The sequence below is a fragment of the Manis pentadactyla genome, chromosome 2 (assembly GCF_030020395.1).
Source record: "Manis pentadactyla isolate mManPen7 chromosome 2, mManPen7.hap1, whole genome shotgun sequence".
Taxonomy (NCBI): domain Eukaryota; kingdom Metazoa; phylum Chordata; class Mammalia; order Pholidota; family Manidae; genus Manis; species Manis pentadactyla.
The window spans coordinates 160604923-160625450 of NC_080020.1; the positions used below are offsets into that span (position 1 = coordinate 160604923).

General features: G+C 43.8%; 1 pseudogene; it reads left to right on the forward strand.

The window, feature by feature from the left end:
- LOC130682564 (interleukin-1 alpha-like) overlaps window positions 1-20528 on the forward strand; it is a 43533-nt pseudogene that overhangs the window by 17341 nt on the left and 5664 nt on the right.

Genomic DNA, 20528 nt, shown 5'->3' on the forward strand with positions numbered 1-20528 from the left:
TCTGTAGTTCTCTCAGCTATGGTGCAGGCATTCTGCTGCCCTCTTGTAAGCAGTTTTGGGTTCCTTTCCTCCAAGTTAGAAGCGTTTACGCAGGAACACGGGCCGGCGAGGATGAAGACCCACCCTGCTTCCAGGGCAGGGTGCTCCAGGCCCGGCTCCCGCGAGCTATGCCCGCGCGTCAGTTTGTGAGTCTCTCCAGGTAGATGGCGGGCGCCGCCGACCTGGCGATGGTGGCGATGAAGCTGCGGTCACGCCCAGCTCCATGCTGGGGCCCCGTCCTGCTCCGGAGACGTGGCCTCGTAGCCCTGGCTGACGCGGAGCGGCCGGTGCGCCTGGCAGTACCCGATCACCGGCTGCTCATAGCTCTGTGGTAGGGCAAGGGCTTCACGCGGTGCGGGGGCTGCGCGGGAGAGAGACAGACATGAGTTTAGGTGCTTTGCAAGGATGCGGAGTCCACGGTCACGGGGCTGCGGGCTGCGCTCTTATGCTGCTTTCGGTCATCCACTGCTCATTCAACTCTGAATACATTTTACAGAAAATTAGTGTTGTTAGTATTTAGCTCGCTATTTTGTCCAGATATATAATATCCATTTATATGATTTTATATACAAAGTATGTGTGCATATATATATATAAACATATATATTTAGAGGTGTGTATATGTATTAGAAATATAGAAGTATATGTGTATATATAAAATGCTTTATATTAGACAGCATAGTAATATAGTAATATATTATGTATAATACAGTATACATATACTATATTATAACATATAGTATAGTACATATGTACTATATTACATATATTACTTTACACACACACACACTTTGTATATATAAAGTTGGTTCCATAGTTGTCCTATTATCCATCCATCCATCTAATGTACTGTCATAACAGGAAGTTAGAGATAACCTAAATTCCCCTCAAAAGGGGATTCTAAAATACAGCATGTACATTCACATGTTTGAATGTAGAATACAAAGGTTGGAGAGTATCAGTCTGTTTGTAACATGGCGAGCTATGATATTAAGGGAAAAAAGTTGAAAAGATTGTATAGTATGATCCATTTTGTGTAAATACAGGTGTAAACATACAGAGATTTTTTACTTTTAAATATACCTACAATTGAAATCTTTTTTATGGGCCTATATAACTTTTATTTAAAATTCAAAATAACGTTTTGAGGTGGTGACAGTCTGAGCTATCGTCTTTCAGCTCCTACCCCACTTCTGTAGTGGGCTTTCTGATGCGGGGCTGGGGCTTTCAAACCCTGCTTCTCTTGAGCCTGCTACTCCCTGTTAGGCTGGGGACCGCTGGAGGGAGAGGGCAAGGCTCGAGGAGACAGAGGGAACTGCTGCCCTGGTGAGTTTCCCCTCTGCTCCACCAGAGGTCGGCCTCCGCTCCCCTGGGAATTCCCCAGAGCAGGGAGTTTGCAGTCATCCTGATGGCGTGCTGTTTCCACGGCTGGAAGCTGAATGTTTGTAGAACTTCCTTTGCAAGAAGAAATGGTGACCTTTAAACTTTCGTCAAAAGAGAAGGAAGTAAAATGCCATCATAAGGTTCCTTCAATCAACACCACCCAGCAGGGCTAAGAATCTCTCATCTTTGGTGTGACGTCAGCAGAGTCCCTGAGAGACAGTCGGGCAGCGGCTCCATGGTTGCCCGGGACCTAAGCCCCGCCTGCCTTCCCTCCTGTCTTCTGCCCTGCACTCTCAGAAAGCCTTGGATTCCATCTTCTAAGGTTAGGGATCAAAAAGACTCATCAGTAAGAACTCTGTGGTCCCTACCTAAGCCTATTTCCCAAACCTGTGCCAGGGTGTGTCTCCATGCGAACTACCTCATCAGCCACTGAGCCTTCCCTGGGTGAAGAAGGAACTTTCTACCTGGTCACAAAAAAAAGGTCCTCCTTGGACTTCAGGCTGCTCCTTATCAGCAGAGGCCCTGCAGGCTCAGGCCTCCTGCAGGTCTCTTTCTTGGCTCCAGGCCCTGAATCTCTGTGCTCAGAGGCCCATCCTTCACTCCCTCCCTCTCTTCCTCCCCTCCTCCCTGGCAGGAAGGCCATCCCTAACTGACGCCTGGGTGTCCCCACTGACCTTCACATTCTCCAGAATTGAGCTGCAGCATCTCTCATTTATTCTTGCAAGACATCTCCCTTACCTGTGTGCTGGCACATTCTTCTCTGGACACGACAGACTCCCTGAGAAGCTTCCCCACAGTGGCTGCTGAAGGACACAGAGGACAGGAGGGAAGGAGGGAGAGATGGTGGCAGGGAAGAAAGAGGGACAAAGGGAGGGAAGGAGGGGACACTACTTACTGAATACAAAATGTAACCAATATACTGGGCAGTCTGAACTTAGGGAACTGAAGACAATAAATGACTTGATTTTCCTCCAGCAACTGCTTCATCTGTGCCCTGTCAGACCTCTCTGACATCTCCAGACATCTCCAGAACTTTCTGGTGAACAACCTTCATGTATGAACAGTTTCAGATTCCAGAAAGAGATGGCAGATATGAGTTTCGCCACCTAATTCTATTCCTTTCCCCAAAGCCTCAGTAAATAGCAGTAAAGGGATCTTAAAGTCACAAACCACAAGGATGGAGAGAACAGGAAACCAGACAACAATGATGGTGGGCAGATGAATTTTTTTTTTTATCAGTCAGGCAATTCCCTGGCATGCACTTCACTGAGTTCACATTCACAATAGAAGTTTGAGACAGAAGCTCACAAAGGAGTTTTTTAAGAAAAAAAAATTTTTTTGTAAGCTAGGAAGCACTTGGACAAGTGGAAGCCGATTCTTGGTGAACAGAAGAAAAGCTGAGAACCAACCAACATCCGTTCCGTTGAGAATAGGAGGGGAGGGTTAAATACAGAAGACTGTTTGAAGCTGATAAAGAAATAGAGAGTAAAAGAAAAGTACATATTGTATAATTCCACTTCTACAAAACTCCAGAAAATGTAAACTAATCTATATGACAGAAAACTGATTGGTGTTTGGGAATGAAGGAGGGAAGGAGAAGGAATTGCAGAGAGGTCTGAGGAACCATAGGAGGTAACGAATATGTCCGGCATTTTGATTGGGATGACGGTGTTTGAAAACACCAATTGTACAATTTGAATATGTGCAATGTATTATATGTCAGTTTCCCTTATTTTTAGGGAAAAAATAAAGCTATTTTTAGAAGTGTTGGCAGAGCTGTGAGGAATTCTCATTTGTTGCTGACTGATTCAGTCTTGTTGAAGAACAACATGATAATCATTTAACATACCGATAATAATAAAAATGACATTAATGGGGAAAAAATAAATAGTTATATCCATAGATCAGTTTTCCCATACTAGCAGAAGAAGCAAGTTAATTCTACAAGATGTGTGAAATAAAGGGCCTTTATATTAGGGGACACCGGGCACATTTAAGGTTGGGAGAAAAGTAATTGAAAACAGGGTGATTCATGAAAGCATGACGTGTGCTGTTGTGAATCCCAGCCCTTCTCCCCACACCATTTTCAGAAGGATACTTCACTTCAGGAAGGGGCCTCAAAGAAGCTTCTCTGGGCGATCAGGCCAGCGTTAGGCCTTCTCCAGCTCAGTGGCCCTGCAAGTCATGTAGTGATGACGCTCTCAGCCAGCATGCCTCACCCACATCCTCAGACCTCCCAACCAGCTTTGGGTTTGCCCACTCTTACATGCAAGCAGAAAAGCTGGGATTACCAAACATCTGCAGAGAGTTTCTAGCCAAATGGATAAAAACCAACAGAAAACAGTAGGGGAAATAGAGACTATGCAAAGAGAAGGAAACTTAAAAAACAAAATAAGGATTATGAATATCCTCAGAGTAGTAATGGAGTAGAATCATGAAATGATAGCAAAATAATTTGGAGGGGAGAGTATGGGGAGTATTCAAAGAACAAAAAAATATAATAAGACAAATGAAAACTTAATTAAAGTTAAGCAACTCACCCAGAAAGTAGAGCAACAAGATAAAGACTTGGAAAATAGGATCAAATTCGTAAGAATATGAGAGGACAGATCCAAGAGACTCACAAGTTGAATGTAGAGGCTCTAGAGGAAAAAAAGAAGAGGAAAAAGCAGTGAGGAAAGGCATTTAAGTAATCAATGAATAAAGTTTTCAGAACTTGAAGGACATGAGTTTGCAGACTGAAATGGCCCATTGACAGTATGGCAGCGTGAATAAAAATTACCCACACCAGGACATTTCAGAACATCAGGGATAAAGTGATCACCCCACAATATTCCAGACAGAAAACAATAGCCCCAGGGAAATAGTCAGGCACTTGAATGGTGTCAGACTCCTCAGCAGCAGCATTGAAAGCTAGAATAAAATGGAGCACTGCCTTCAAAATCAGGGAGAGAATTAATTCCAACGTAGAATTTTATATCCAGCCAGATGTCACAGTAGAATAAAAACATTCTCAGACATGCAAGTTCCTAAAAATTTTTTTACTTCTCAGGCATCTTTTCCCAAAAAGCCACAAAAGGGAGCAAAAATCAAGACCGAAGAATACATGGGAAACAAGAGGGACGTCCAGAGCAGGAGCAGGAAGTAGGGAATCCCAATGGTGAACAGAAGTCCCATCAATAAAGGGAGCCACCAGTCCATACTGGAGTAGGTTGTAAAGCTTTAGGAAATATGCTTTCTCTAAGATAACAGAAATTGCCTAATATGTCTAAAGGTCTTAATACTTAAACAATTAGTGAGAATCTAGAGTTGAATTAATGATAATCGGGTGGATTTACTGTGAAGCTAATCAAGCAGAAATTTCAGGATGCTTCCTTTCCAAGGCCCTGTGCCTGATTTTGTATTTTTATCTTACATTTGTTTTCTTAAAGAGGGCTGCTGATAGACAGCCCTACTGATAAGTCTATTAAAACTAAACAAATGAGAAAAGATAATAAGTATCTCAAGGGAAAATGAAATGTCAGACTGGGAAGGAAGAGTATCTAGTTTACTAAATGGCTCAGCTCTGAATAATATTTACATTTTCATAATAATATCAACACTGACCATCAATCTAAGAAAATCAGAATGTAACTGTGTTAGTAGAACCAGGAAGTGGGTAAGGCGGATGTGTGTGGCAGAGGTTGGGGCAGGACAAAGAACCTACATCTTCATTTCCCAAAGTGGGAAGATAATTGTTCATGACTAAGACTTAAAATTCAAGAATAAAGCAAGCACGTCATTATGAAACAAGGGTTTGTTCTCCAAATGGGAGAGACGGAGCAAGAGGACAGGAATCAGATACTTTCTGTAACAAATTTTGCGCAGCTATTTGACTCCCTACATGTAGATCTTTGATTTTTTTTTTTTAAAAACACAATAATAAGACTGCATGATTTTTTTAAAGTAAGTTTAAAAGGAAAACAAAAGCAGTCTAAACCATCTGATTTCTGAATTAAAACTCACTTCCAGGTTGATCCACTCAGTCAAAATCAAAATTTCAGTCTCACATGTGACCATTACACCAATTCCTTACTCTGAAAAGAGTGATTAAAGAGAAAATAATTTAACATTAGCCTGCCTCTGTGCATGTGTGTGTGTGTGTGTGTGTGTGTGTGTTAAGCAAATATGAAGAGACATCCAGAACTACTGGTTTATGAAAAGGAGTACGCAGGTGCTCACTCTGCCAGTGTTTAAACTTGTCTGTGTGTTTAAAATTTTTCAGGAATGAGAATGGAAGAAGGGGAAGGAAAAACTCCAGTCTCACATCTAATTCAGTGTGTTGCCTTCTGCCCCGCCTGACCTATGGCCCTGGGAAGGGGAACATGTCTGGCCCTTCATTCTTTCCTCCTTCCCCTCCCTTTCTGCCTTTCCCTTGTCCCCTGATTTGGATCATGGAACGAGGCAGGGGGATAGAGGGAAAGTCTTCCACACCTGGGGCTGGCCAGCGAGACCAGCCTCCCCCAGGGCTGGGATGCTTAGCTGAGGCCTAGGTGGTACTGGTGCTTGGCAATACCTAGTCCAAGCAGGTCAGACCAGTGGGTGGGGTGAGCCACAAGAAGTCATTCATTGCATGAGCTGGTTGGTATGGGGTGGGAAGGTCTGCAGAGGAACAAGCTGTGAGGAAACACTAAGGCATTCTTCCCCAGTAGATGCCTCTGCTCAGCACAGGAAATCAGAGAGAAAGGGGCTTGGAGGAGTTCGTTCTCCAAGGACTCTGAGAGACACAGATGTAAAAGTACCCAGGACACGGAGGCGGTAGGGACTCGTTCTTCCACAGATACAGAACAGCCTGGTGCCTGTCCCCAGGCACACATGTCCTCAGAGGACAGGTGCTTTGGGAAAGCCAGGCCTCTGGCATGGACATCAGCCCTCTCTGCTGGTCCCTGGAGCAGGGCAGTGCTGTGCCCTCACGCGATATCCCAGGAAGCTCTCAGCAACATCAAGGGTGGTCCTAGGTGGGGACTGTAACTGCCAGACTGATTTGTATGTGATGGCCTCAGATGACTCTAAAATAAGCCACGTTGAGAACTGCAGGGTGAGAGTGTTGGGTTCTTGGGCAAAAAGGAACAGGAAGCAGGGAAATTGGAATAACATGGTAACTACAATTCCTACCTTCCACACAGCTGTGAAGCCCAGAGAGTCTCTGTTTTGTTTTTGTACAAAGAATCTTTTAACAGCTTTATTGAGGTAAACTTACATACAAAATAATCACACAAATTAAAACTATACAATTTGATCATTTTGACATAGTCATACACCAAAGAAACTATCACCACATTCAAGATAATGAACCTATTACTCCCAAAACTTTCCTCATGCCCCTGGGAAACCCCCTCTGGCCCGGCCCCAGCACCAGACAACTCCTGCTGTTTTCTGTCCCATAGATTATTTTGCTTTTTTTATCATTTATGTAAATGAAATCATACAGCGTGTGCTCTTTCATCTGGCTTCTTTCAGCATAATTATTTTGAGATTCATCCACACCACTATATGCATCATCAGCCCGTTCCTTTTTGTTGTTGAGTAGTATTCCATTGTGTGGAGACACCAGAGTTTGATGACCTGTTGATGACACTGAGTTGTCCCCATTTTTAGTAATGACAAATTTGCTATGAATATTCCTATACAAGCATTTGTATAAACTTATGCTTTTATTTCTCTTGGGTTAATAAAGACCTAGGAGTTGAAGGGCTTGGTCATGTGGTAGATATATTATGTTTAACTTTTAAGAAACTGTCAAATCATCCCGCAGTGTGGTTGTACCATTTTGCACTCCCACCAGCAGTGTATGACGTTCCAGCTCTTCTATATTCTCATCAATCATTGGTATGGTCAGTCTTTTTCATTATGGACATTCTTATAAGAGTGTAATGAGTCCCAGAGAGTCTGGAGTGACATTGGTATGTTCTTTGGCACCCAAAAAGGTACCAAGCAAAGAGGAATTACTTGCTGCTTGATCAATCAGTCTTTTACGGTAAATGGAATTAGTTACTAACTGGTAGTTCCACTGGGTTAAACTTTGCCAATCAAAGGGCACATACACAAACACAGAGCCAGTGAGGCACAGAAGACAGAACAGGGGATCAGAGAGAGGTGCTTGGCTCTAGTTTAGGCCTATCATCTAGTAATATATTAAGAAGCATGGGCAACTCACTTAACTTCCAGGGGCTCAGTTACCTTATCTGTAAAATAGAGCATTGGAATAAATGATTTGTCAAAATTTGTGGATGATCAAAATTACATAGGTCAGTGAAGAAGGTCTTGCTATAAGGCATTACAGAAATTTCATTTCTGTGAGAGATGCAAATTTCCAAATATTGTAAGGACTGTATCTGATGCAAAGGAAGGGAATTTGAATATTTATGAGTTTTTATTTTTCACCAGGAAATTCACATTTTGTTTGATTTGCACAACTACTTTATGAGGAAAGTGTAGCTACCCCCACTTAAAAGGGTAGAAAACCCGAATCTGTCTGACTCCAAAGCCCAGGTTTTTCTTACTACAGTAAGACTTGAAACAATTAGTTCCCTATGGATGCATTAACCACTCCAAGCCCCTAACATGTGAACTCTGTCACCCAAACTGAACAGAGTTGCCATCTCATAGTAAGTCTCCTCTATCATCTTTACGCAATGGAGACAAAGTTCTTTCTGGAGGCAAAGTTATTTCTGGAGGCAAAGTTATTTCTGGAGGCAAAGTTGCTGAGGGTTTAAAAGAAAAATCTGATTCACCTCTGCTTCCTTGGAGAGCAGCTAGAACCCAGTCCATGAGTAGAGAGGCCAGCCCACACTGTCTTTCACACCCAGTGTTCAGGAGTCAGCCATCCTTCACACATGGAGCCTGCCCTGAGGGAAGTAACCAGCCCAGCGGAGTGGGGTGAGGGACATTTCTCTTGTTAGAGAAGAGTCGGGAGCACAGAAGTGATGCCAGCACATCCCCAAGGGGCCACCTGTCGTGTCAGAACTCCTGTGCATCTTTGGGGGCATGCCTTGGGTAAACAGTTGGGACTCACAGAGGAGCTTACAGATTTGGGTTCACCAGAAGGGAGAACATTCTAAGAACAGAGCTGCCCAGATGTAGAGTGGGCTGCTTTACAAAGTTAGAGGTGTCCCATCTCAGATCACCCTCACCTTCGCAGGAATGTGACAGAAGGTACTCACTCCAACCCTGAGGAAGAGGTTGGACTAGGAAAACAGCTCCAAAATTCTAGAGGTAAAAGGTATAGCCACATACTAGGAGTTTTCTAAAGCCTTGATTTAATGAAAATGAAGAGTTGAAACAGGAAATGCCAAACTAGACCTACTAGAGATTGCATTAAGACAATGCAAATAGACAGTAATAAAGTAATGGGTTCTAGGCATGGCTCAGTTATAATGGTGAGGCTATATGAGGTCATGGCTATGTAGGAACAGTTCCCAGATATTAAGTAATGCTGAGCATTAGGCCAGCTCAGGGGGAGAACGACAGACCGGAAGGACTTTGTAAACTGGTCGGCTACCTTACAAACCACCAAGTTGTTCAGTGAAAAGGGAAGGACCCACCCACTTCAAGAGCCCAGGAGGAAACGTTCTCAAGAACTGGAGGTCAGAGGAAGATCTCGTAAAGTTTTCATAGACAACTGGGAGAGGCACTTTTTTAAATGTTTTGAAACATGTTTTAAATATGTCTTAGTTTAACAACAATAATTATACTTGCTGTGGAATTTTTTAAATAAAAATAAAACAAAGCACGAAGAAAAAAATTTAAAACATCTATGATTCCCACCCCCTAATATATTCCTGTTGTTGATATATTGATATATATCCAGACAGTCCTTTGTGTTTTTATAAAATGGAATCATAATATATATACAGCTCAGTAACTGAAACCAGACGGAAATGGAAAACATATACCCACTTCATCTGGGTCAGTGAGTTTATATTACTTTTTAAAGAGCTCTTAAAAGCTAACAATAGAAGTTGAACAATAAAAAGTTCAATTAAAAAAGAGTAAAGGTCATTAACAAGAAATGAATGACTTTTTTTTTAAGCAAAAATAACCAGCACTGGTAAGTATGGGAAAGTAGACATTTTCAGACAATGCTAGTGGCAGTAAAAGAGGCACAGCCTTCCTGGTGGGCAATTTGGAAATTGAGTACCATAAACCCTTGGGCCCTGAAATCCACTTGTAGAAATTCATCATAAGGAAACTTATCCCCCAGTATTATGTAAGTATCTGCCTTTATTTTCTGGTAATTTTATGATTCCATTTTTTTGTGTTTAAAGCTTTAACAAATTTAGAATTTAATTTGTTATAAGGAAAATAATATAATTTTTCATTTTTTATTTTTCCAAGTGGTTTATTGGTTCCCAAATATCGCTTGTTAATTAAATGCACACATTGTGCCTCTGATTTTCAATATCGGAAGTTTGGCTTTGAAATACAATCCACTGTCCTGCAGGCCACAGTTGAGGAAATCTTAAACTGAGAGAAGTTCCTGTTTCCTCCCTTAAACCTATGAGACAATGACGATGTCACTATTCTCACTTAGTTTCTATGAACTCCTTTCCAAACTGTGCAAGGGCACTGGTTCAGTTCTATAGACATTCCCAGGGGGCACAACTAATGAACATGGGGAAATCTGGGAAACACTTACCTATTTGGCAAAGCCTCCCCTATGTGGTGACTCAAACTGTCTAGAATCGAAATCATCTTTTTCCTACACACACCAGTTCCTCCTCAAGACTTCTCTATTTCTATTGCCAGACTCAAGGTCTGGTGTCATCCCAAAACCCTCATTCTGAACCCCCTGCACATGCTGAATCCTTGGCACCCCCTCTTCCACCCCGTGTGGGGCTCTCAAACCCGTTGCCTCCATGTCGGCGCCACCAGAGCTTCCCTCAGCCCAGGGCGCCTTACCTTCCACCCTGATGAGCAGACTAATCTCCCAGCTTCACTCACTTCCTGTGTTAATCTGTTGAGTTCATCACTGTCAGAATCTTCGGTGTCACATCATTGCTCTGCTCAGACGCTCCAGGGGTTCCTCATTGCTCATAAAAGAAAGTCCAAACATTAAACTCAGGGAGACCCATGGCGGTGTGGTCCCACCCCACCTACCGCTGCGGGATTTTCTCCTTACTCTCACACAGCTGTCTGCCTCTGAAATATTTTGTTAAATATTTCTCTGCTCTTCTGTTTCTAGTCTGAACTGGCTTTAGGGCTATGAATTCAAGTACTGAATAAAGCCTATGATGCCCGATCTTAATTTTTAAAATTTTAAGTTTTTTGCATCTTAGTAACCATGGATTTACTTTACTCAGTTGTTCAGTAGCCCTCATAAACACTAAATTCCCCAGCCCAGGATCCCTTAAGGCCTTGTTTTTTCCAAGCTCTTCTTTTCAAAAATATGAATGTCTACAGGTTGCACCACATTAGGTCTTGGTGTCAAAGGTGTTACCAGAACACTTTCCTCTAAGTCAAGAAAGAGCTGGGAGCAGAATAGGACACTGGGTGGCTGCAAAGAAGGCTGGGGGGAGCAGTGAGGGATGCTGGAAGGGAGTCCACGGTGATCTCACCTACACGGAAAGGTGCCGCACGCCGACCCTGCTTCCACATGGTTGTAGCAGAGCCACCAGCTCCCGGGTCTCCCGGGCCACCGCACTCCGTGTTTCTTCCCACACTCTGCCTCTGCTCCCGGCCACCTTGCCCGCCCATTCCTGAGCACCTCCTGGCTGGTGTGCGGGCCTCCCCCTCGCAGCCCCTGACCCTCTCGCTCACTGCCCAGACCTCCTTGGCTCAGCACTCAACTCACCAGCTCAAAGCCCATTGTCTCTTCCGAGCTGGAGACTCAGGCACGCAACCCCCCCTGGGTGTGCCCCAGAGGCTCCTCACAACCCCCGCCATTTTCTCCAAATCTGCTGACATTTCCCTCAGGACAGGGTGCTTTGGTACTGCGCACTGCTCCTTCCTTATCCGAGTGGGCACTTTTCTCTGAGCCACTATCTACCTCCTACCCACATCTAACCAAACCCCAAGTTGTGGTGATTCAACCTGCTAATAAGTCAAGTTCATTCCCTTCTCTCCATCTCCATTGCCACCACCCATGTCCAAAGCCAGCCTCATCTCTCACCTGCATGATTCAATAGCCTTCTCCCCACATTTGCTATCCCCCCTTTAGAATCCATACAGATCTTCTAAAAACAGAAACCTAATTTTGCTACTTCCCTGTTTAAAACACCTCAAAGCTGCCTTCAGGATAAGTTCAATGTCCTTAATGCATTGACAAGGTTGCTCATGATCAAGCCAGGCCCACCTCTGCAGCCTCATCTAAGTCACTTTGCCCCCAAAACCGGGCTTCAGCTACATGACCCTCCCGCAGTCTCTCTCCCGCCTGGGGCCCTTCTAGCTTTGGGGCCTATGCGCATGCTGCTCCCACTACCTGAGGCATGACTCTCTTTCCCACATCAGCCTGCACCTTCACCGGGCTAAACCCTACCCTGCCTATCTGTTATGCTGCTTTCTCAGAGAGACTTTCTATGACCTTTCAGACTAGAAAAGGTTCTCTTCTTTCCCCTGCATGTTTCTCCATAACATCCCATAGTTTCTCGACAACCATCATGACTGTGCAAGATATGGCTTCTCCGCTAGCAAGACGTTCCATGCAGTTAAGACCTTATTTGTCTTAATCACCACTCAGTCGAAGCATGTTCCTGGATCAAAGTTCCTCCTCTTCTGTGAATGAATGCGTGAACTGATAACGCTTAATGGTTCTTCCAGCCTACTATACCCACTGTAGACAAGCTTGCGTTCTACTTAGAATTCCTTCGACTATAACCTGATGTTTGTTTAACCACTTTGAAATTGCCTGCAGCAAACCCATGCTTTCCATTCTCTGCCAAGGAGGAGCCTGGAGCAGCAGAGTAAAGAAAGGTAAACTCCATAGATAGAGGAGGGGGAGTAAGTCCCAAAGAGGGAACAGCCTGAGCGAAGCTCAGAGATGGAGAATGTTGGTCATTTTGGAAAGGGAAGGAAACTAACACTACACTGAACACTCTTCAAACACAATCTCATTTAATCTTTCCAAAACCCTGTGAAGTCAGAATAGCCTGGTTTTACAGATGAAGCAGCCAAGCTCTAAAAGGTAAGGAATGTACCCAAGGCCACACAGTAGGAGACATAGACATGAAATGTTATGCTCTAGGCCTTTACCCACCCTATTTCCTCAGCTTGGAATATCCATTCTCCACTCTGCAATCTAACTCTTCAGGACAAGGTATAATGCAGCCTCCATGAAGTCTTCCTTGATTCTCTGTGTGTTAGTATCAGGCACTCTCTTCCCATCTGTTGGTTTCTGTCTCTATTACAACACTTTTTTATTCTACGTGTACTATAGTCATCTGCCCAGGTCTACCCACAGCTTATTAAGAGCAGTGGAGTCCTTTACCACCTCTGTTCTCATGGCTTCTGGTACAATGCCTCACAGTGAAGCAGGCTGCCAAGCTGGCTTTAGGAAGGTTTCATGGAACCATGCTCTGTAGGAATACCTGCTCTCCTCAGCCCCCCGTCCTGCTCCTGAGCCCAGCCCCTCTTGGGTCTGTTCTTTCTCTCCCAGGAGCCACAGTGCCTTTGAGTAACCCAGCAGGGGAGATAATGGCCTACTAGGGATAGCACTAAAACCCTATGGAGGGCAGAGTGCAGAAAAGGGAAAACTAAGACCATGTTTTTTCCTTAGATGTTCATTTATTTAATCAAAATGCTCCAAAACAAGTCCAGCCTTTCAGACTCAGAGACATTAACTTCCTTTTCTTGAGGCTAAACAAGGGCCCAGATGGTCCTTTGTGTGTGTCAAGCTTTCTAGAAAGCAAGCCTGAGTCATCACCACTTAGATGGAGTAAAATTGCCATTTCCTTCTAATTTATTAACAACTGTATATATTTCTGTACTAGAAAAGGAACTTGTTTCTATTCATACCCAGAATGACAAATCAAATTTGCCATTGAAATAATGAGAAAGCATGTATCTGTTTGTGACTCAACTGTACGTGTGACCAAGAAAAGATCCTACAAAAAGGGTAGTAAAGCATGAGTCCAGGCTGGGCCCCACGTAACCAGACACAATGTTTCAAGAGGACAGAGGTACTGCAAAGCAGACCGTAGTGGTGTTCGGGATAGGCATGAAATACGCAGTGGACAGCCAGGCCTGGGAGAACCCCAGGAGTCATCCAGTCCCATCCCTCCCTTTATCGACAAGGAAAGGTCTGAGATGTGTGGGAATTGTCATAAGCCACACAACTGATGGGGATCAGAGCTGTATCCAAGTCTCCTGCCTCTCCAACCACACTGTGTGCCCCGCCCTGTTCCACAGTTGCCCCACTCAGGAGCCCATCCTCCCAGCAGCTGGGGATTCATACCAAAAGGCAGGAGGAGACAACTTTGCTATGGGCATAAGACCTTGGCTAGTGACTGCGCCTGCATAATAAGGCAGCCTCACATCATGTCAGATGCTTGCATCGATGTTTATAAAAAATGTTTTGAAAAACTGTAAAGCACTATATTAATACTTTAATTTTTTAGTGTAATTATCATACAATTTGTATCTGGGATGTTCACTCAGCCTTATTACTGGCCATTTTATTTTCACAGCTAATATATCTTTATATCTGGAATTGGAATTTGGCAAAATGCTGAATGAAAGCAATCTGAGGCAGTTCTCGATTCACCTTGCTAGAAAATTCACCTCCAGAGAGTGGAGAGTATGACAAGAGGAATACTACCCTAGATACCACTCTGCCCACAGAGGAAGCGGTATGTGAAAGAGGAGTTCTGAGATAAAGTGTTGTCACCTTGCAGTTTGTGGTAGAGAAAGGAAGGATTATACCTCAGTAACAAATAAGCTCTGAAATCTCAGTGACCTAACACAGTGAAAGATATGTTTCTCACCCACACAAAGTCTAATGCACGTTGTTCTAGTCTCATATATTTGCAACCACACTTCGTGCATTTGAAGCTCCACCATCTGAAATATGTGACTTCCAAAATTGCTGCATCAGAGGAAGTGGGAGATGACAGAGGCACACACACATATGGATTCTTGATTACATCAGCCTGGAAGTGTAACACCTTGCGGACACTTCCTGCTCACAGTGCATTGGCCAGACAAACCATGTAGGCAGTTAGACCAAGAGATGAAGACAGACATTGATCAAGCAATCCCGCTAATGAACAGATGGGCATTTGGTGAGCACAGTCTACTATACATATGTTCCCTAGATTTCAGGAATGCAAACATTGAAAAGCTCTGAGTATCCCATTTGCATTAAAAAAACCACATATGCCTTGAATAAAGCAAGAATGAAAGGGAAATATGCCAAAATATAACAGTTATTCAATTATTTCTGGGTTTTATTTTCTTCTTTATATTTCTTATATTTCACCAGCAATATTTCATAACCTGTTATTGAACCCAGAAAAGTAATAGAAGTTATTTTTCTTAACTGAGAAACAAGTTCAGACCAGAGATAACTATGACTCCAATGAGGAAAATGACTCAAAAGAAAAGGGAATTTCTTTAAAATGCACTTGTGATTAGACAATCAGAGTTAGCCATCAAGAAAAGCAAGAGACAGGCCCAGACATGACTATTGCCAAACAGGAAGCTCTCCCAATGAACTCTGATTTTTAAAGGGCATCCGTGAGAGACACAAAGAAATACACAGGGCCAAGGGAGAATGCAAAGGGGTCACTGCCCTGTTAACCACCATCCCAAGAAAAGAAAGGGAATTTATAAACCAAAAGCACATACATTGGGGAACAAATGAGCTGAGGCAGAGAGGAGAATCAGAGCTCACAGGGAATTTGATGGCTCAACATGAAGCTGTCGCTTCCAGCTGCAGGCTTCTGCCAGCTTGAATTTCTCCAAGCCACAGCCATCGTCTGCTCTCTGAGTTCCTGGAACACTTGCCCCCAAAGTGGCCTGGGTAAAGACCTTAGTGGATCTGCACAAGGCCATGGCTGCCTGGCTCTCACCTCACTCCCCACCCTCCTCTCGGTACACCCACGCCCCCACCTTTCTGGGCTCAGCCTGGATCAATGCCCTACTTTCACTTACTTGCCCCTGGCAGCCTTTGCTCAGCCAGAAATGTTCCCTCTTCATTCCCCGTGGTACTTCCCACTCCCAGCCTAAGACTAGCTCCTCTGTTAGATGCTCTTGCCCCACTTACCTCACTTTATACTCGTCCACTCAGTTAGGGGATTAGTGACAGACGTGTTCACTGTCAGCTCCCAGGAGAAGAGGAACCTAGCTGGTTTTGCTCGCTGAACGGGGACTCATTGTTTTTAACTGCTTGTTCACCACAGGTGAGACCCCGTGGGGGAGAGGACTCCTTCACCTTACCTCTCTTTACTGAAGAGCCAGCATCGCTAGCGAGTAGGAGGTCTTGAACTAGAAATCAAGAAACAGGGAGTTTTCATTTTTGTTCCCGCTCTCAGATGAACTCTCCATATAACCTTAGGATTTTGACACTTTCCCTCTTTGAGCCAGTTTCCTCTTTTATTAGGTAAGAGTTTAATCTAGACAGTGTCTGGGGTGCATCCTTCTCTAACGTATCATTCGAGGTTCTTCAGTAGACTAACAAGAGAAAGCAAAAAAACTTAGCCCTTAAAAAGGTAAGAGGAAGGGAAGAGTTTGCACTCACTACGGAAAGAAGACACCCGGGGCTGACTGAGGCTGTGCTTTGGTGTCTAAATCTGATTTCAGTTTCTTGGTCACCCTGCAGCCTTGGACAGTTTGCTCAATCTCCCTGGACTATGAACTTCCTCTTCTATAAAATGCAATAAGAACCCTTAAAGGTTTCATCGAGGATTAAGTGAGATACAGATGACACATGTAACATGGAAGATTATGCTCCATGTTAGGTCTTTTCTACCTTCCTAATAACTTTCATGGAATTTAAAAGCAGTTTATGACCAAATATGGTATGAGTTGAGAAAAAAACTCAATTAACTCTGTCTGTGATGGTTTATGCATGCTTTATTCCTCTGAAGAGACTTTCCACCACCTAAAAAGAAATAGTCATATCCCTTGAAAACTCAAGAGTAGTGTTTCTCTCTTCCTTCAAGCAATCCTGTCAGATCTAACTATATGCAGTAATTTTTCAGGTTGATTCCAAAGACATTTCCAGATGTTTCTTGTCTTCTTGGCACAAGGGAAAGAACAGGCTAAAGTCCACACCCAGAATCCACCACTGAACATGGGCTCAACCCTTCGACCCTCTCCCTGTATGCCCCAGAATGAAATGGGATTGCACTGGAAGAGGAAAGGAGACGGAGGGGGCATATTGCAAGCCATTTCTGGTTTTTTGTTGTTTTTTAACAAGGAATCCTAGAATTGCCGATGGTCGGGTATTTGAGATGGTGACTATTCAGACCTTTACTGATGCCCTATTTCAGCCCTATCACCTGGCAGTGGTGGTGAGAGACCTGAGCATCTCTAGGCAGCAGGAAAAGAAGATTGGACTTGGAATCAGAAACCTGAGTTCAAGTGCTGGCTCTGCCCATTTTGTGACTGTAGGTTGGTCACTTAACCTCTAAGGGTCCTCAGCTGTGGAAGGGGGTGGCAATTACCACCTCTTGTAGGTAAAGTGAGGAGCCAGTGAGACAGTGCAGTCAGAGCCCAATGTGACCGTAAAGCACTTTCTAAATGAAAAGCATCTGTGACTCTGGACTCAGGACCTCCATGCTCATAAAGCTGATCTGTTCACCTACCAAAAGAGCACACCTCATCCTGCACACCTAGTTTTGTGAATCATGAAAGTAAGATACTGATACCTAGCAAAAGTCCTGGCACACAGCAAGGGTACAATAAATGTTTTTCTGGATGATTTAGATGAAAATGACTAAAGAAGGCTTTTGAGGCCTCCTCAGAGTCAGAAGGAAGGTGCATGAAGCCACTCAAAGCCCCTGTCACAGAACAGCCCCCCAGCAGCCTCTGGGCTCCAGTAGAGCCCCACTAGTATGTTCCTCTCTCCACTCCTAGAAGCAGGCGGTCTGGGGATGAGGCTCACCCAGCCCTGGTTCACACTCACAGAAAAGTAGGCTCCCCAAAGCAAAACAGGACTTCTTGCTCTCTAAGCCTTGCCCATAGTGTTCTTCCTTTAAAAACCAGTTTCCAAAAAAAAAAACAAAAAACCAGTGTCCAAGAAGGTCATGATAAGAAGAAAGTTAAATTGGCTATCTAGAAAAGACCCAAACTTTCCTCAAGTAATTCAGCATCCCCATCTGGGGAATCCCCTGTAGAGGAGTGACATAGGGCAGGATGGGTGTCACCCTAATGCTAGAATGAAGACGTGTTCCCGAATTGCCAAAGAGGTGCTATACATTCCATCTGGGGCTTTGGTGGAGGCCTTCCTGTTTTTTTGACGTATGGCAAATACGTCATTCTCATGAGGGTTTTTTATAACTGTCATTGAATACTTACTATGTGTACTGCGTTGGGCTGGGGACAGAAGGGATGCCAAGATTCTAAAAGAAGTTCATAATCTAGTCGAAGAGGCAGATACATTTGTAATTAATTCAAGAAGAATGGGGAATAGCTGCGTGCGGGTTAAGTCATTCATTAAGATTCTCAGAAGCTCAGAGAAGCAGCGTTCCCTTCGGGGGCATCTGCTCAGAGTCAGGCTGGGCTGACAGCTGCTGATGTTCTCTGTTACAGAAGTGAAGATGGCCAAAGTCCCTGACCTCTTTGAAGACCTGAAGCACTGTTACAGGTAGGAAATAGGTTCTTTCTCTTGTGATTTCATGAGGGGATGAAGGTGCATGAGAACCCAGCTAGGAGTTACAGTGACCAGCATGGGCCCAGATTGGCAGGGGCTTCAGAAGAGTCCTACATCTGGAGTCAGGGCAGGTGCAGCAGACACCCAGGGAAACTAAGCATGCAGCATGTTACACTGAGATGAAGGAACAGGGAGACAACCATGGTAGAAAAATGGTTGCTAAGGTCTGCTGAGTCCTAGTGAATTTGAGCCTGTTACTTAGACATGGCTTTAGTGGGCTCACATGCTCTGATACAGTAATGGGTTTTAATGGACTGTCAGAGAAAGAAAAACCATTCTTAAGAAAACCTCCTGTTCTCAGTCTGGAATAGAAAACAGCTCTGCAGCAATTTGAGCATATGAATATACAAACACAGTCTAACCTCATTCAGATGTAGGAGAAAAGTAAATGAATAAGAAGTTCAAATCATACAATACTCCAACCAAACGTGGAGTTCCCATTACCTGTTAGTATACACTAACACAAACTAGGCTATCAAAGTGTCGTCTGGATATTTTGCCAAGTATATATTATTAATCTTTTTTTAGTGAATATATGAAAGCAATGGGTAACATAGGATCTGTTTGGTTAAAATTAAAGTGATTGCTTCAGAAGTACTTCTCAGTTGAGGAGATCAACCTTTTTTCCTGAAATTCAATTACAAGTTTTTAACTTATTAGCCAGGCCCAATCATTATAGATAAAGCACAAGTAAAGTTCAAGCTGTGTCCTGATGATTACTAACTCCAAACTAGTAAGTTAGTAATGACCCAAATGACTGTATGGATGTGTGTGCATAGAAGTCCTTATTTTCCAAGATGACAGTAGTGACTGTGTGTGTGTGTGAGTGTGTACAGTGTGTGTTACCCAAAGCTAAGGTGGCCATTAAAAATCATGATGCCCAGTGACTGTAGTGACATAACAAACAGAATTACATTCTCATTATCTTGTTTGATAGTGAAAATGAAGACTACAGTTCCGAAATTGACCATCTCTCTCTAAATCAGGTAAGCAAATGATCCTAATTCTTATGGGATTGCTATTCTGACACAGTATTTTCTCCACATGAAGAGAAAAGCAATGGTTTGAATCCTACAGGCTTTTGTGTTATGGTTCCTAGAGGCCCAGAGACATGCTTTTCTTTATTTTAAGTGAGACCCAGTGGCTCTCTGCTCTGCAAGAATGGCATTCTCCATGCTCACCAGATTTTCCCAGAACAGAGCAGAACTGTCCTCAAACCTGGAGTCTCCTGGCACAGCTTCCTCACAATTTGGTTATGCTCTGCTGAGACAGCCCCTTCAGGCCAGTTCGCTGGGGTCTGCCTCCTGCAGTGATGTGCTGTGATCATCCTCTCTAACACCAACTCCAGAGATTAGTGTCGCCCTCCAAATGGAACAGCCCCAGAAGCGAGGTGGAGGAGGCAGGCAATGGAAAGCTAGAAGTCTGCAGTCACATCAAGCCGGGGTTTTGTGCCAAGAGGCCATAAACAAGTATTATAGCTACTGGCTCTAAAAGTTGTTCCCAACAGAGTATTTCTTAAATGTCTGCACATGTCAAATGGATATTTACCCTTCGGTGGGGGAACTGGAAGGCTACCACACACTAAGATCACTTGAAATCCTGTTTCATTGCAATATCTCAGTTTTGAGTCTGCACATGGTTGACAAAAGTCTGTCCTTTCAGGATTTCCCAGGAAGGAAGGAAGGAAGAGAAGGAGGGTGGGAGGGATGAAGGAAAGGAGGGAGGGAAGCAGAGAAAGAGGAAAGGGGAAGGGGGGGTGGTACTGATGAGACCAAAATGGAAATCCTTCTCACTAAGTCTGTTGAATAAAACTCCTGTTGAAAGGGCCTCATTCCATCTTCCTTCCTCACAGAAATCCTTCTATGATGCAAACTATGACCCACTTCATGAGGACTGCAGGGATAAATTTAAGTCTCTGAGTACCTCTGAAACCTCTGCCTCATCCATGATTACCTTCAGTGAGAACATGGTGGTGGTTACAGCCAGTGGGAAGGTCCTGAAGAAGAGATGGTTGAGTTTAAATCAATTCATCACCAACAGTGACCTGGAAGCCATTGCCAGTGACACAGAAGAAGGTAAGGGGTCAAGTAGAAATAATATCCTTTTCATTCTTATGCAACCGGCACAACAGAGTACCGGGGGTAATGAAACCTAGAATCAGAGTAACAAGAGGGCACCCAGGCATTAGTCTGGTACCTATAAGGAAGTTAAATTAATTTATATCCTTCTTCAGACCTAGAATACTTGCTCACAGACT